The sequence below is a fragment of the Furipterus horrens genome, unplaced genomic scaffold (genome assembly GCF_987537825.1).
Source record: "Furipterus horrens unplaced genomic scaffold, mFurHor1.1.pri manual_scaffold_7, whole genome shotgun sequence".
NCBI lineage: Eukaryota > Metazoa > Chordata > Mammalia > Chiroptera > Furipteridae > Furipterus > Furipterus horrens.
The window spans coordinates 53,903,995-53,921,350 of NW_028327177.1; the positions used below are offsets into that span (position 1 = coordinate 53,903,995).

The 17,356-nt window shown below is 36.5% G+C and overlaps 1 protein-coding gene and 1 pseudogene across 1 annotated transcript in view; one reads left to right on the forward strand and one right to left on the reverse strand.

Moving 5' to 3' along the window:
* SNTG1 (syntrophin gamma 1) overlaps window positions 1–17,356 on the reverse strand; it is an 850,024-nt gene that overhangs the window by 589,136 nt on the left and 243,532 nt on the right. The gene's annotated exons all lie outside the window — the stretch shown is intronic.
* On the forward strand, window positions 7,148–11,213 carry LOC150004465 (E3 ubiquitin-protein ligase RNF6 pseudogene; annotated as a pseudogene).

Sequence of the window (17,356 nt, forward strand, 5' to 3'; positions counted from 1 at the left end):
CAAATAATGAGTATTTTCTTGTCTAAAGTGATCCAATTTTCTTCTGGTCCATTAAGGATAAAAAGAATACAGAATTTGTATTTATTTATTTTATTAAGGTTTAAATTTAATTTTATTGTTGTTCTATTACAGTTGTCCCATTTTTTCCCCATTTCTCCCCCCGACACAGTCCACTCCTTCTCCCACAGTCATTCCCCACCCCGTTGTCCATGGGTTATTTATACTAGTTCCTTTACTAGACCCTTTCCATATTTATCCCTTCTCTGCCACCTGCTGTTTTTCTGTTCCTTGTTCAATTTTGTTAATTTGTTTGTGTTGTTCATTAGTCTCCTGTATTAGCTGATATCAAATGGTATTTTTCTTTCATTGCCTGGCTAATTTCGCTAAGCATAATTCTCTCTAGTTCCATCCATGTTGTCGCAAATGGTAGGAGTTACTTCTTTCTTTCTACTGCATAGCATTCCATTGTGTAAATGTATCACAGTTTTATAATCCACTCATCTACAGATGGGCATTTAGGTGGTTTCCAGCACTTCCATATTGTAAATAGTGCTGCTATGAACATAGGGGGGCATAGGTTCTTTTGAATTGAGGTTTCAGGATTCTTTGGGTATAGTTTTAGCAGTGGAATTGTTGGTTCAAAAGCAGTTCCATTTTTAGTTTTCTGAGGTAATTCCACACTGTTTTCCAAAATGGTTTCACCAGTTTGCATTCCCACCAACAGTACACTAGGGTTCCAATTTCTCCACATCCTCACCAGCACTTGTTGTTTGTTGTTTTGTTGATGACAGCCTTTCTGATTGGGGTAAATTGGTATCTCATTGTGGTTTTTATTTGAATCTCTCTGATGGCTAGTGATGTTGAGCATTCTTTCATATGTCAATGGACCCTCTGTATATCCTCCTTAGAGAAGTTTTTCTTCAGGTCCTTTGCCCATTTTTAAATTGGGCTGTTTGCTTCTTGGTGTTGAGATGTATAAGTTCTTTATATATTTTAGAGATCAATCCCTTGTCTGAGGTATCACTGGCAAATATATCTTCCCATATGGTTGGTTTCATTTTCATCTTGCTGATATTTTCTTTTGTTGAGCAGAAACACTTTTGTTTGATGTAGTCCCATTTCTTTATCATTTTCTCTATTTTTCTTGCCTTAGGAGATCTATTGGTGAAAATATTGCTACATGGAATACCTGAAATCTTCCTGCTTATATTTTCCTCTAGGATTTTTATGGCGTCACAGCTTACATTTAAGTTTTTTATCCACCTTGAATTTATTCTGCTGTGTGGTGTAAATTGGTGGTCTAGTTTCACTTTTTTGCATGTCCCTGTCCAGTTCTCCAGGACCATTTGGTGAAGAGGCTCTTCTCACTTCATTTTACTTTCTTTCCTTTTTTGTCAAATATTAGTTGACCATATAGACCTGGGTTTATTTCTGGGCTGTCTATTCTGTTCCATTGATCTATATGTTTGTTCTTATGCCAGTACCAGGCTGTGTTGATCACAGTGGCTTTGTAGTATAGTTTGATGTCAGGTATTGTGATTCCTCCTACTGTGTTCTTATGTCTCAAGATTACTGTGGTTTTGGGGGGTCTTTTTTGATTCCATATAAATTTTTGAAGTATTTTTTCTAGGTCTGTGAAAAATGTCATTGATATTTTAATAGGATTGCATTGAATCTATAAATTGCTTTGGGTAGTATGGACATTTTAATGATGTTGATTCTTCCCATCCATGAACATGGTATTTGCTTCCATTTATTTGTATCTTTCTTGGTTTCTTTCTTCAGAGATATGTAGTTTTCTGAGTCGTCGTCGTCGGCAGCCGTCCGTCTCGAGAGACGATGGTGTAGCTTCTTAAGAGTCTATCTGCACCGCCGAGAATGGCTGTGCAGTCCGACTCGGGAGTGACACGGTATCTGTCTCCTCCCGTGTTGAATTGACATCTTGCGATGACGCTGGAGTGTCCTCTCCAGTGAAGCTGAAGCTACAGAGCCTGGGCAGGGTGATATGGAGGGTCTGCTGTTGCCCATGCAGCAGACCCCCCCTCTCTTCGCAGCTGAAGGGTCCAAGGGAAAGACGGAGTCAATACAGCTTGGCTTCAGGTGCGCTGCAGGAGTTGCCGGTGTTGACTACAACGTCAAACCGCCTTAGGGACTCCGGCTCCGGATTTTCTGTCGGGGTTTACTCCCTTAGCCTTTCCTCTGAAGAGGTATGCCGCAAGGCAGCGGAGGTTTTTTGGAGTCAGAGTTTTCCTTCTCTGATGTGCCCTGACTGGAAGATCGAACCAGCAACACTTAGCTCGCAGGCCGACGCTCAATCCACTGAGCCAAACCAGCCAGGGGCAGTTTTCTGAGTAAAAGTCTCTTATCTCTTTGGTTAAGTTTATTTCTAGGTATTTTATTTTTCTTGTTCCTATAGTAAATGGGAATTTTTAAAAAATTTCTATATCTGACTTTTTTTGTTGGTGTATAGAAATGCCTTCTATTTCTGAATATTGACTTAGCACCCTGCTATTTTGCTGAATTCACTTATTAGGTCGAGTCACTTTTTAGTGGTGTCTATAGGGTTTTCTGTGTAAACTATCATGTCATCTGCAAATAATGACAGTTTTACTTTTTCTTTTCCAATTTGGATGCCTTTTATTTCTCTTTCTTGTCTGATTCCTGTGGCTAGAACTTCCAACACTACGTTGAATAGGAGTGGAGAGAGTGGACATCCTTTTCTTGTTTCTGACCTCAGGGGGAATGCTTTCAGGTTTTGTCCATTGATTATGATTATGGCTTCAGGTTTCTCATATATAGCCTTTATTATGTTTAGGTATGTTCCCTCTATTCCCATTTTGCTGAGAGTTTTCATCATAAATGGGTGTTGTACTTTATCAAATGCTTTTCCTGCATCTATTGATATGATCGTGTGGTTTTTTTCTTTCATTTTGTTTATGTGGTGTATTATGTTTATTGATTTGTGAATATCAAACCATCCTTGCATCCCTGGGATGAATCCCACTTGATCGTGGTGTATGATCTTTCTAATGTGCTGTTGAATCCTTTTTGCCAATATTTTGTTGGGGATTTTAGCATCTATGTTCATCAGTGATATTGGCCTGTAGTTTTCTTTCTTTGTTGTGTCTTCACCTGGTTTTGGAATTAGGGTAATACTGGCTTCATAGAATGAGTTTGGGAGTCTTCCCTCTTCTTGGATCTTTTGGAATAGTCTGAGGAGGATAGGAGTTAGTTCTTTCCTAAATGTTTTGTAGAATTCACCTGTGAAGCCATCCGGTCCAGGGCTTTTGTGTACTGGGAGTTTTTTGATTACTGCTTCAATTTCACTAGTTGCTATTGATCTTTTCAGGCTTTCTGCTTCTTCTTGATTCAGTTTTGGAAGATTATATGTTTCCAGGAATTTGTCAATTTTCTCTAGGTTGTCAAATTTCTTGCCGTACAGTTGTTTTTAGTAATTTCTTACAATCCTTTGTATTTCTTTGATATCGGTCGTAATTTTTCCTCTTTCATTTCTAATTTTGTTTATTTGGGTCTTCTTTCCTTTTTTCTTGATGAGCCTGGTTAAAGGCTTATCAATTTTGTTTATCTTTTCAAAGAACCAGCTCCTACTTTTGTTGATCTTTTGAAGTGTTAGTTTAGTCTCTATGTCATTTAATTCTGCTCTGATCTTGATGATTTCCTTCCTTCTACTTGATCTGGGCTTTGCTTGTTGTTCTTCCTGTAGTTCTTGTAGTTGTAGGGTTAAATTTTTTATTAGTGATTCTTCTAGCTTTTTTAGGTAGTTCTGTGTTGCTATAAACTTTTCTCTCAGGGCTGCTTTTTCTGTGTCCCACAGGTTTTTGGTTGTTGTGTGTTCATTATTATTTGTTTCTAGAAACTTTTTGGTTTCTTCCTTGATGTCATTGTTAACTCATTCATTATTTAATATTATTTTATTCATTTTCCATGAGTTTGAATGTCTTTGAGTTGTTTCCTTGAGGTTGATTTCTAGTTTTAAGGCATTGTGGTTTGAGAAGATGCTTGATATAATTTCAATTTTCTTGAATTTGTTGAGGCTTGTTTTGTGTCCTACCATGTGGTCTATCTTTGAAAATGTGCCATATGCATTTGAAAAGAATGTATATTTTGCTCCTTTGGGGTGAAAAGTTCTATATGTGCCAATTAAGTCCATTTGGCTTACTGTGTCGTTCAATGCTTCAATGTCCTTGGTGTTTCTTTGCTTTAAAGATCTGTCTATTGTTGATAATGGTGTGTTAAAGTCCCCTACTATGAGTGTTTTGCTGTTGATATCCTTTCTGTAGTCCTCTAGTATTTTCCTTAGATATTTGGGTGCTCCTAGGACTTGTATTTATTTTTAATACTATAACAGAAAATAAAGCTGCATATCATTCTTTCAGTCATTTAAGGGAAACACACTTTATATTATTTTCAGATCAACTTATCACTATGTAGACCCACATCAAAAATATTCCTGGAATTCCTCACAAAAATTGGCATATAGTATACCAACATTAACATAATTTAGAAGTGATTTAATGTGTACTACTCCCATTCCCTCTGGGTTTGTTTTACCATTAAATATTTAATCATAAGAATATAAGTTGGTAAAAAAGAACCATTTGAAAGAAATGATTATACGGGATACTTCATTGATGAATCCTGTTCAGATGTTAAATGTTGCAACTTACACACACAGACACAATGTTGTTGGTTTATTTTTCCCTTTTAGAAATATTTATTAAGTGTCTTCTGTGCATGACAAGCATGCTTGGTCTTATCACATATGCAAAGATATGTATGTATCTACACTTTAACAGGAAATATAATATCTATGTACATAGGAAATTATAGCAGGGTCCTCATAAACAGTAAAGGCAACAAATTATTATTGCAGATTAGAGGAAAAAGAAAAGTTGTTTACAAAGGAAGCTTATTCGGAGAGGCATCATTGAAATATTATTCACCATGTATAAGCAGGCTAAAATTGTGCCTTAGCTGCATTCATACAGTCTCTGACAGGACAATGCAGAGAATATTAAAACCAAAGCTTCTATCCAAATCACTTAGCTTGATCTTAAAACACAGCTGCTCAAAGGAAGTAAATGGTAATTTTGAACTCCTGCCAATCACACTGCCTCATGGAGAAACCATGTGTGATCTGTTCTATTTGACAGTTTTGAATTTGAATTTTTTTGCTACGAAGAACATAATGTGTGTGTGTGTGTGTGTATACACACATATATCTACACACACACACACATATATATACATACACACAGCCTTAGTGAATAGACAACATAGCAGAGATGTGAATTAGCTATCTCAAACCACTGTAGCAACTTACAATAAAAAAGCAGAATACTTATTTCTATGGTGAAGTATTTTTTTATTCTTCTGTCTTACTAGCTCATGATTTCTTAGAGCATGAGGGTTAAATATATTTATATTTATACCTTATATATGTAATGAATGTTTGTCTAATGAATCCCCAATTTGTATTGAGTGAATATATTACAGTCTCTATGTAATCTTGCATCTCAGAACTACTTTTTATATTGTTCTATAGAAAAGCATTTGTCCTACAAGGGAATTTTATTAATCCGGTTGAATAGAATCTTTGTTATTCATTAGCGATATAATCTGCACATTTTTACTAGTGGTTAAATTGTTCCTTTTCTGGAACCAGATGAATACAAGAAAGAAAAGTGTTGCCTAGGCAACAGAGCTGCATTGTTTGAATGGCTATCTTTCTTATGACAATGGAAGTTAAAAATACATAATGTTCAAGAAATTACTAAGTGTGTATAAATAAGTGTGCTGATAGGGAGACTAAGAGATAAACCTACTACTTTTAAGTGAAAGATATTTCTGGACTTCTCTCAGTGTTGTTTGTATTTTATAATAAGACATTTATATTTATTAACAATTACTGAAATCCCTGAAGAAATTCAGAAGTTTACTACAGTTCACAAATTCAGTTTCTCACTTATTTTTACTTGTTTATTTTCTATTTCTCATTTAGCGATATGAGCATCTTGAGAGAAGTAGCCTTGTTCACAGAAGTTAACTCATATACTAGGAATTTAAGAGACATAAAATAACAGGAAAATAAAATTCAGAACTGGATCTCTGATACTATGTATTGTGTAAATTCTTTTAAACCATTAAAACAAAAAGATTTTATATTTGTATCACAGCATTACTTATGAAAATAAAACAATTTAAGAAAAATCAGTTTCAATATTATAGCTCATTTCATTGATAATTATTTTATTTCTATAAAGTTCTCTGATTATAAAGATTTTATCAAAGTCTGCTCAAATGTCAGAAATAGTTTTCATTGTATAGAGTGTGGATATGGACTAGAATAAAAATACATTGTTTAAACACCTCCTTATTGTTGAAATCAAACAGATTTCTTATGGTCTCCTCCTGATACTAAACAATAAATCTTCAAATTACTTTATACTCAGTTTTTTTTCCTGAATATTACTATGTTACAAAAAGTTATCCATTGTGTATAGTTCTAAAAGCAACATATTTTGTCCTAATTACAATATATTACATTTTTTGGTCTGATTTGTAACACCTTCTTTCTTCACTGAGTATTGTTAAATAACATTCTAAAGCATTAGACCTAAAATTACTGAGGCATGAATTTCAGTCATTGTAAGAGTCTTTTACTCTGCATATGGAGTCTGGGAAAATACATAATTTGGCTAAGAGCAAAGTCAATTAGTACAAAGTTAGTGTACAAATTGGACTAGCTTATATTCTTGTTCTATGTTTACCCTGCCACTTTGAAGAATTAAAGTACCATGAAACCAATCCTTTAAAAATAATTGTTGGTATTGTTGCAATTCTCCTTTTAAATATTTGAATAAATCCTTGAGCATTACAAATCAAGTGGTGGGAATCATTTTATTATTTAACCATAGTTCAACTCCATTTATCAATGAAGTTACTATCATTAAATTATTTCTGAGGATTCAGTTAAGATTGCAGTGTAGGCAGACATGGCTCGCCTCTTTGTACAAAACATAAAAATTATAACTAAAACATAGAACACCCATCAGTCAAAAACATTGTAAAGTGAGTTGAATGAAAGTCTCACAACTATGGAATTAAAGAAAGCACAACAATTGAGATGGATAGGAGTGGTGCAGATGCAGAAAAGGTTGGTCTTCATTCACATGTGGTAGGTAAAAATTCAGGAGGAATATCTCAGGAGTGAGGAGTCCCAGCCCCACACCTGGCTCCCCAGACCAGGGTTCCAGTGCCAAGAAAATAAATCCCACAACTTCTGGCTGCAAAAACCAGTGGGATTGAGTCAGTGAAAAAAACTGCTGGAGCCCCAAGCAATTAACCTTAAAGAATCCACACATGGACTTATTCTCACTCCATCTGAGCTCCAGCAACAGGATAGCAGCTTGAAAGGCAACAGTGGTATACAGGGAGAAACTGAAGTGTCTGGCTTGAAGGCAATCAGAGGCCATTGTCTCTTATCTAAACCCTCCCCCAACAGAGCCAGCAAGTTTGTGCCATATCTGAGACTCCATCAACCTGGTTAACAGGTAAGACCCATCTTGGAGATCCCCAGAGACTCTGCCCCACCCAACTTACAGGCCCTCCAATGTTACTTTTCCATATGAATAGCTGGTCTTGGCTTATGCTCCACAACTTCCTAAACACTATCAAACAAGCAACATCTGGCCTCGGTGAGCTCCACACCCAGCACTACCAGCAGCCAGCCTAGATTCACAGCTTGGCTTCACCTGGGAAGCTCCAAGTTCAGCACAGGTGGGAGTTGATCTTTGCCTGTGTCATCCAGAAAACCCTAGAGTCAGAACACCCAGTGGACAGTTACAGATCATGTCAGAGCACCACAACCCTGCCCCTGCACAACTGATCCTCTGTGGAAGGCAGAAGTTTGTGGTCAGTGGTCACAGTCAGTCCTTGCAGCTGACTGGCCTGGGCAAATCCCTCCCATTGATATGCCAACAGCAACCAAGGCTCAACTAAAAGAGGAGAGTGTACTCAGTCCTCATGAAGGGTGCACCTCAAGTACCCCACTTGGGTGATATGGGAGGTGGTGGCCCAGGACCCTACAGGGCACCTACTACATTAGGCCATACTACCAAGACATGGAGTCAAAATACCTCTATCCAAGACACAGAAAAAAACATAGGAAAGCTGCCAAATTGAGGAAGCAAAGAAATATGGCCCAAATGAAAGAACAGGGGAAAAAAAAAACAGAAAAAGAACTAAATGAAACAGAGATAGCCAACCTATCAGATGTAGAGTTCAAAACATTGGTAATCAGGATGCTCAAGAAATGATTGAGTATTGCAACAAAATAAAGGAAAAAGTGAAGGTTATACAAAGTGAAATAAAGAAAAATATATAAGGAAGCAACAGTGATGGGAAGGAAGCTGGGATTCAAATTAACATCTGGGAACAAAAGGAAGACATAAACATTCACCTGAAATAGACAGAGGAAACAAGAATTGAAAACAATGAGGAGAGGATTATGAACCTTTGAGACAACTTTAAACGTACCAAACTCAGAATCATAGGGGTGCCACAGAAGAGGAATAAATAGAAAGACATTGAAAACTTATTTGAAAAAGTAATGAAGAAAAACTTTCCTAATTTAGCAAAGGAAATAGGCATACAATTCCAAAAAGCATAGAGAATCCCAAATAAGTTGGACCCAAAGAGGACCACACCAAGACACATCAAAATTAAAATGACAAATGTTCAAGATAAAGAGAGAATCTTAAAATCATCAAGACAAAAGTAGAGCGTTACCTACAAAAAAGTTCCCATAAGAATATCAACTAATTTCTCAAAAGACACTTTGCAGGCAAAAGGGGTCTGGCAAGAAGTATTCAAAGTGATGAAAAGCAAGGACCTACAACCAAGACTACTCTATCCAGCAAATCTATCATTTAGAATGGAAGGGCAAATAAAGTGCTTCCCAGACAAGGAAAAGCTAAAGGAGTTCATCATTACCAAGCCCTTATTATATGAAATGTTAAAGGGACTTATTTAAGAAAAAGAAGATCAAAACTATGAACATTAAAAATTACAACAACTCTCCTCTGCAAGGAGCCGGTTGACCCGGCTGTGGGGAAGAAGGGCTGGGTCTGCCATTTCCCCTTCACAACCTCCCTCCGTCTGGATGAACCCAAGCTGCAGCAAGGGTTTCTGGCCTGTTTCTTCAGTAGATATTAGAGGCATAGCAGCCTCTGGGGAAAGCCCCTATTGCATCCCTGTCACAGCCGCCAGGATCTGAAAGGACAGCCACCCATCACAGATTTTTCTCCGGGCAGGAGGAAGACAACCCAGGTTCTGGGGAGGAGAAATAACATCAAAAGTACTACAACAGTGGTTATATAGAGTCAAGGAACAACTAGCATCTCAGCCTGACTTGAGAAATGGGACAAATACCAGAGACTCAGAAGTCCCTAGAGAAACTTCAAATGAAGATTCTCTGCTAGAATGGTTGAATACCTTTAGTCATACAGGCAATGCAATTCAAAGTGGACAAAATAGGAACCAAACTTGAAGAGCTGTGAGTTGAACAAACCCTAATAATGGAGAGTTTCAGCTTAGTCTGGAAATCCACATCAGTCATGAGAATAGAGGATTTGAAACTCGTAATGAAGATTATACAGACATTCCACTTTCAGATATTAGCAGTGATCATACTACAAATAGACAGCAAAGGTCAACTAGTACTGTGGCTAGGTGAACAAGAAGCCAAACCTCAGTGAATTTCAGTGGTAGTAGTTCTAACATTCCAAGAACTAGGATTGGCTCAAGCGGGCAGAATTCAGTAGAAGGATCTTTTTCAACATCGGGAAGATTAAGAAATGGACCTGGGGGAGCAGTTGGCATTCCTAGAACTAGGGCTTCACGTGCTAATTTCAGTAGTCACACAAGCCAGTCAGGTGGTAGGGAACTCAGACAAAGGGAGAGGCAGCAATTTGGAGCAGAACATGTTTGGGAAAATGGAGCTAGAAGTAATGTTACAGTGAGGAATACAAACCAAAGATTAGACCCAATAAGATTACGGTCTACTTTCAATAGTCGAAGCCATTCACCAATTCAAAGACAAAGTGGCACTGTTAATTCACAAGGGGAAGGTATACCTGTACAACAAACCATTAGAAGGTCTGTTAGGAAGAGGAGAGGTACAACTCATGTCCTTTTAGAACAAAATAGAGCATGCAGAGGTACAGCATATACCCCATTCTCTTAACTCAAGGCTTCTGTCAAGAATAACAGTAGAAGAAGGAGAAGAATCTAGCAAACCCTCAACTGCTGCACGACATCCAGCAATCACACTGGAACTTCAAGTGAGAAGGATTCATCTTGGAGATAACAGAGATCAGGATAGTATTGTAAATAGCACTCAATCTAGAGCAGGGTTCACAGAAAGCACAATTACCATTGAAAGTAGTAACAGGGGCTTTCACTGAACTATTTCTCGTTTAGAGCGGTCAGGTATTCAAACCTATGTTAGTACCATAACAGTTCCTCTTCATAGAATATCTGAAAATGAGCTTGTTGAACTACCCTCAGTGGCTCTTCTGTCGATTTTAAGATAGATCATGACTGGATTTGGAGAACTTAGTTCTCTAATGGAGGCCAAATCCAAGTCAGAGATTCAGAGAAATGGTCAGCACTTACCAGAGATGCACTCAGAACTAAGTAACCTGGGTACAGTGAATGACTTCAACCAACACCATGGAGGTTTGCCTCAGGACAGGTGGGCCCAAAAAGACAGCACTGGAATGAGTGGTGAAAATGAGACCATCCAGCTGAATACCCAAAACAGGGATAGAAGCAGTAGGCAGTTGGGAAATTCAAATACCTTAGTGGACACTGGAACTTTACCTCTTCTTCGCTTTGCTCACTTCTTTTTATTACATGAAGGTGATGATGATAATCACATACATGGTTTAACCAAAGGGCAGATTGATAATTTTTCTACCTGGAACTATGAGCATAACAATATTGACAGTGAACTAGATAAAATCTGTAGTGTTTGTATCAATGACTATGTAACTGGAAACAAGCTCAGGCAGTTACCTTGCATGCATAAATTTCACATCCATTATATTGACCGATGGCTCTCAGAAAATTGCCCTTGTCCTGTTTGTTGGCAGCCTGTCTTAGGGTCTTGTATAGCACACAATGAATAAAGCGATGGATATATTCAATTATACATTTTAGTAGAGCTGAGTATTTGTGATGAGCTAACCAGGATGAAAAATAACTGATTATTATGGTCTAAACTATTTTTGTGGGCTTTTTTAACGTTTTAAAACAAAAACATTTATATAAAATTTAAAATGCAAATGTTAAAGTATTCACAAGTACAGAACAGTTAGTATTGTTAGAACCAAATAACCTTTAAAGTGTTTTTATTTTGGTAATTTTGTCATACTAAGCACTTTTGTATATGCTGCACAGTTCAATAGTTTAAAAACCAATCTTGTTTTTCTTAATAGAACAACAGATTTTACTTGGAATTTCAAGTTCCATAGGCCTAATACTATCTCCAGACATTGGCTCCTAAATAAAATTTCATTACGTTTTTATACGAAGGACAATATCTTTTCATGAAAGGGTGTTTGGCTGAATGCTTGCCAGGTATATTTGTTACTTTAAACATTAAATTTAATATGCAGCATACCATATATAGCTATATAATTTTAAGCTTAAAATATTCAGGTTAAAACTACTAGTTTGTTTTCTATTCAAGCTTTTCAGCTAATACTGCTTATAGCACAAAGTTTAATATTTACAAGACTATCTCTGGAAGGGAGTGGATTAAGATATTCAAAAATAGATAATTTAATGAAGTGTCTCTGACCATCTGAGTTATTAGACAGCAAGCAATACATAATCCTGTACAAGTCTTTCTTTATTCAGAAATAGGACATGGATATTTTATAACATACAGGTTATTTAACTTGAGTTCCGCCTTTCTGTGATTTTTTTGAAGGTGAAGACAATTCTTTGAATTAAATTAAGTAATTTCATTCAAATATGTATGGATTCTCGGCTTTAATTTTAGAGTCTAAGAAATGTTCATAAAGAGAAAATACATAGATAATATGTTAAGTTCATTTGGAGGCGCAAAACCTCTCAGCAGAAACACTACAAGCCAGAAGGGAATGGCAAAAAATATTCCAAGCAATGAAAAACAAAGGCCTACAACCAAGAATACTCTACCCAGCAAGGCTCTCATTCAAAATGAAAGGTGAAATAAGGAGTTTCCAAGACAAAAAAAAGGCTAAAAGAATACATCTCCACCAAACCAGCATTGCAAGAGATGCTAAAGGGTCTGCTTTAAGAAGATGAAGAAATAGAGAGAGACAGAGAGAAACACAAGTACAAAGGGAAAAAATGACAATGAATAAGTACCTATCGGTAATAACCTTAAATGTAAATGGATTAAATACTACAATGAAAAGACATAGGGTAGCTGAATGGATTAGAAAGCAAGACCCACACATATGCTGTCTACAAGAGACCCACCTTAGAACAAAAGATCGACCCAGACTGATAGTGAAGGGATGGAAAAAAGTATTTCAAGCAAATGGACATGGAAAAAAAAAAAGCTGGGGTAGCAATACTTATATCAGACAAACAGACTCCACAGCAAAGGCCATAAAAAGAGACAAAGAAGTACATTTCATAATACTTAAGGGAAAAATCCATCAAGAAGATATAACCCTTGAAAACATATATGCACCCAACTTAGGAGCACTCAAATATGTAAGGAAAATTTTGAAAGACACCAAGAAATATATAACAGCAACACACTCATAATAGGGGACTTTAACACCCCATTGTCAACAATCGACAGATCCTTAAAGCAAAGAAACACCAACGACATTGAGGCATTGAACAACACTCTAGATTAAATGGACTTAGTTGATATATATAAAACTTTTCACCCCAAAGGAGCAAAATATACATTCTTCTCAAGTGCACATGGAATATTTTCAAAGGTAGACCACATGGTAGGGCACAAAACAAGCCTCAACAAATTCAAGAAAATTGAAATTATATCAAGCATTTTCTCAGATCACAATAGCTTAAAACTGGAAGTCAACCTCAAGGAAAAAACTCAAAAACATTCAAACTCATGGAGAACCTATGCACCCCTATGCTCATAGAAGCACTATTTATAATAGCCTAGTGCTGGAAACAACCTAAGTGCCCATCTGATGAGTGGATCAAAAAACTGTGGTACATTTACACAATGGATTACTATGTAGCAGAAAGAAAGAAGGAACTTCTACCATTTGCAACAACATAGATGGAACTAGAAAGTAGCGAAATAAGCCAGGCAACAAAAGAAAAATACCTTATGCTGTCACCTATTACAGGAAACTAATGAACAACACAAATAAATGAGCAAAATTGAACCAGAGGTATGTAAACAAGGAGTAGACCAACAGTAACAAGGAGGGGGGAGAGAAGGGGGGGTAAGAAGTTGAAGGGTCTAGTCAAAGAACATGTATAAATGACCCATGAACATGGACAACTGAGTAGGGACTAAATGTTGGAGAAGGAGGGAACAGGGTGCAAGGAAGCAAGAGAGGGAAAAAAAGTGGGACAGCTGTGATGGAAAAACAAACAAAAAAATTTTAGTGAGGGAAAAATGAAAATATGAAGAATGAAAATGCCAGTTCAGTTAATATTAGAAGGACAGGATTTTCCTTCACACTGTATATTTTTCTCCCTATCTGATCCCTCCAGAGTTTGGCATTCTAAACAAGAAAGTAATGACATAAGTTTCTTTGCATAAAACTAATAAGACCAGTTGTTAATAGAGGTGTTTTTTTGTTTTTTTGTTTTTGACCAAGACTTTGAATGGAATGTCATGCCTAAAGGAGACATGCTTGGGCTCTGATTGTTACCAAAAAGCCCTGGGGAACTGGGAATGACTTTCAAAGGTAATAAAAGCCCATGAGATAAAAGGCCTGGTACTGTGGTTGGTTGTGCGGTCCACAGCAATCTTTCCATGGAAGGAATGAAAGTTGTTTTCCTGAAAGTTGGCTGGAAGGGACCTTAAGGCACAATGGAAAACCAGAAGGACTTGGAAAAGACAGGTGTGTACAGGCAAGGCTGAATGCCAGGTATGTGGCTCAGCTTCTGTGCCCTGAAGGGCAGACTGAAGGTCACCCTAAATGTTCCTTGCGTAAGTTCCAGCAAAGCAAAACTAAAGATCATAAGTGATCATTTGCTGCTCTTGTTATGTTTATGCAAATGAACAGGACAAATTATAAATGGACTTTAATGCAGTACCTTTAATGACAAGGAGGGTAATCTTAGGGAGAAAAATCATTATTCAAGAAAAATCACAATGATCAGTGGTAGACTATAAAATAGTGCAGCTAACCACCTTTAAAGTTTCTTTTCATTTAAAATATGTTTTCACTTGAAAGTTAAATTATGTCTGTGGTACATCAAAGATATTTAATTTACAGGCAAGAAGAATGTCAAATGCCCTGCAACTGGGTGTCTTTCCAATAAGACAGTTTTATAGATTTAGAGACTTGTTTGTAGGTTATGTTACATAAATTAAGATGTGTTTTCTGTTTTCTAAGGACATAAGCCTATGATCTTATTATCTGAGAGATTGTCTGTATGTATAATCCTCACTTAATCCTGTCTCCATTCGCTGCCTCCTGAGACTCAATGGTTTGGCTAAACTAAGTGGCTGGGTTGGTGAAGTATGGAGTGGTCTGTGGGCTTCACTTTAAAACTGGTTTCTCTTTTCTATCCTAATGGCTTGAACAGAAAGGGCCCAGAGATCTGAGAGGGAGAAAACCTAAAATATTCCCCTGAGCCCAAACTAAGTATAATGGGCAAACGGGTTTTGGACAGGTGAGATGTGCCTGGCACATCTTCCTCCGAAGAAGCCCTTTTTTTCCCCTAATGTGGGACATTGAAAAATTAATACCTGCTTTTTGTCATCTAGTGGTTATGGATTGAATGATGTCTTTTAACCCTGTTGCCAAATCTGTTGCCCCCAGAGTACAACAAAGATGCCAGCTTGTTAAAGCAAGCACACCATTATCCACGGACAGCCAAGTGACCTGGAATCTGCACGATCTTTCCCCATGTGGGAAGGCCACCCTCCTCTCCACACCCTCACTCTTATTAGGGATTTCTAGACCCAAGGGTGGGTAGGACAATGACCATGTTCAGGTTGAAGCAGCTAGGCGAGTTCGAGACCTTCGCTTATTGTCCTTTATAATATTATAAAGGGTCTTAAGTCTGAGAGGGAGGGATTGTATTTTTTATTGTTAAAATAATTAATTAATTTTTTTAAAGAAGAAGAATATATAAAAGGGTGAAGCCAGAGAACTGGTATGTATGACTCATGGGCATGGACTTGGAGGTGGGGGGCATTGCTCCGGGAGGGGTGGTGCTGGACAAAGGGGAACAAAGGGGAAAAAATTGGAACTATTGTAACAATATAATCAATAAAATGCACTAAAAAAAATAAAAAATACATTTATAAAATGACAATAAACTCACAACTATCAACAACTGAATCTAAAAAATAGAAACAAAAACAAATTAAGCCAACACCAGAACAGGAACAGAATCATAGGTATGGAGATCATTTGGAGGGTTATAAGCTGTGAGGGGGAAGGGAGAGGAAAGGAGAAATAGTGCACAGATCAAGAAGTGTAATTGGTAGGAACAAAATAGACGGGGATATTCAGAATAGTATAGGAAAGGGTGAAGCTAAAGAACTTATATACACAACCCATGGACATAAACTAAGGAGTGCAGGACTGCTGGAGGGAAGGGAAGTATTGGGTGGAGGAGGGCAAAGGGGAACAAATTGGGACAACTGTAATAGCATAATCAATAAAATATACTTAAAAATTAAAAAGGATCAATCAGAAAACAATTATTTTTATTTGATTATAGGATTAATTAAATGGATTTCCAACAGATTTATTTTCACATTTATGTAATTCCTACGTTAATATTTAGAGGAGAATATTTGCAGTTGACTTGGAAGAAATCTAGGCCAGAAATATGTTGACTGACCAGAAGAAGACAGAAAAGCACCATCAGTATAACCTACTATGAGCACAATTCATGCCCAGATTACACAGTATTGATTTTATTCATTTAAGTGCCACATTAGACAACAAAAACCTGTCTAGTACAAATCTAGGTATAGTGGAGACAATTTAAAATAGAAAAAACTTTTTAAATAAATAGTACTTTCAGATATACTTGAGGTTTGCAAGATAAATGACTAGGCTATCAGCCACCCAAAATGAAAATCTCAAACATTCTTGTTCCTGTTTTAATGCATTAGTAATTATTAAATTTAGATGAAATGTTGTTGAATTTGATTTGCTAATATTTTGTTGAGAATTTTTGCATCTGTTTATCAAGGATATTGTCCTTTAATTTTTTGTGTGTTGCATTTTTCTAGCTTTGACATCAGAGTAATGTTGGCCTCATAAAAATGTGTTTGTTAGGGTTCCTTCTCTTCAATGTTTTGTAAGAATTTGAGAGGGTCGATATTAAGTATTCATTGAATATTTGAAAAAATTCATCATTGAAGATGTATTATCCTGAACTTTTGTTTGTTGGAAGGCTTTTGACTACTGATTCAATCTTCCTATTGGTAATTGGTCTATTGGTCTATTCAGTTTTTCTATTTCATTATGGTTTAGTTTTGGAAGGTTCTATGCTTTTAAGAATTAATATACTCTTCTAGATTGTCCAATTTCTTGGTGTATAACTGTTCATAGTTTGTTAGCTTAAGCATACTCATCATAAACAGGAGAACACATACATTCTGTATCTGTAGTTTGCTGTGTCATGATTTTAAAAACAGTGAAGCTGTCATTGTTCTTGTTCATGCATGCACATTCCAGTCCACCCTCACTGGCTGCCAGGTTACATGGATGTCGCACAAATCATTCTTGTAATATTAACAATGGTTGAACTTTTTCTGGAGAGATCTGGTATTTTTATATATATATATATATATATATATATATATATATATATACCTTGTATTATAGATATATAATAGATATATAATATCCTGAAGAAATGTATTTGAAAAACCCATATGTGATAAAGGATTTGGGCCAAAATATAAAGACTCTTTAAAATTTAACATCAAGACATCAAACAATCTAGTTTAAAAATAGGCAAAGATCTAAATGGGCACCTCACAAAAGAAAATATACAGATGACTAATAAGCATATGAAAAGTTGCTCAATATCAATTGTCAATAGAGGATTGCAAATTAGACCATGAGGTACCATTAACATCTATTAG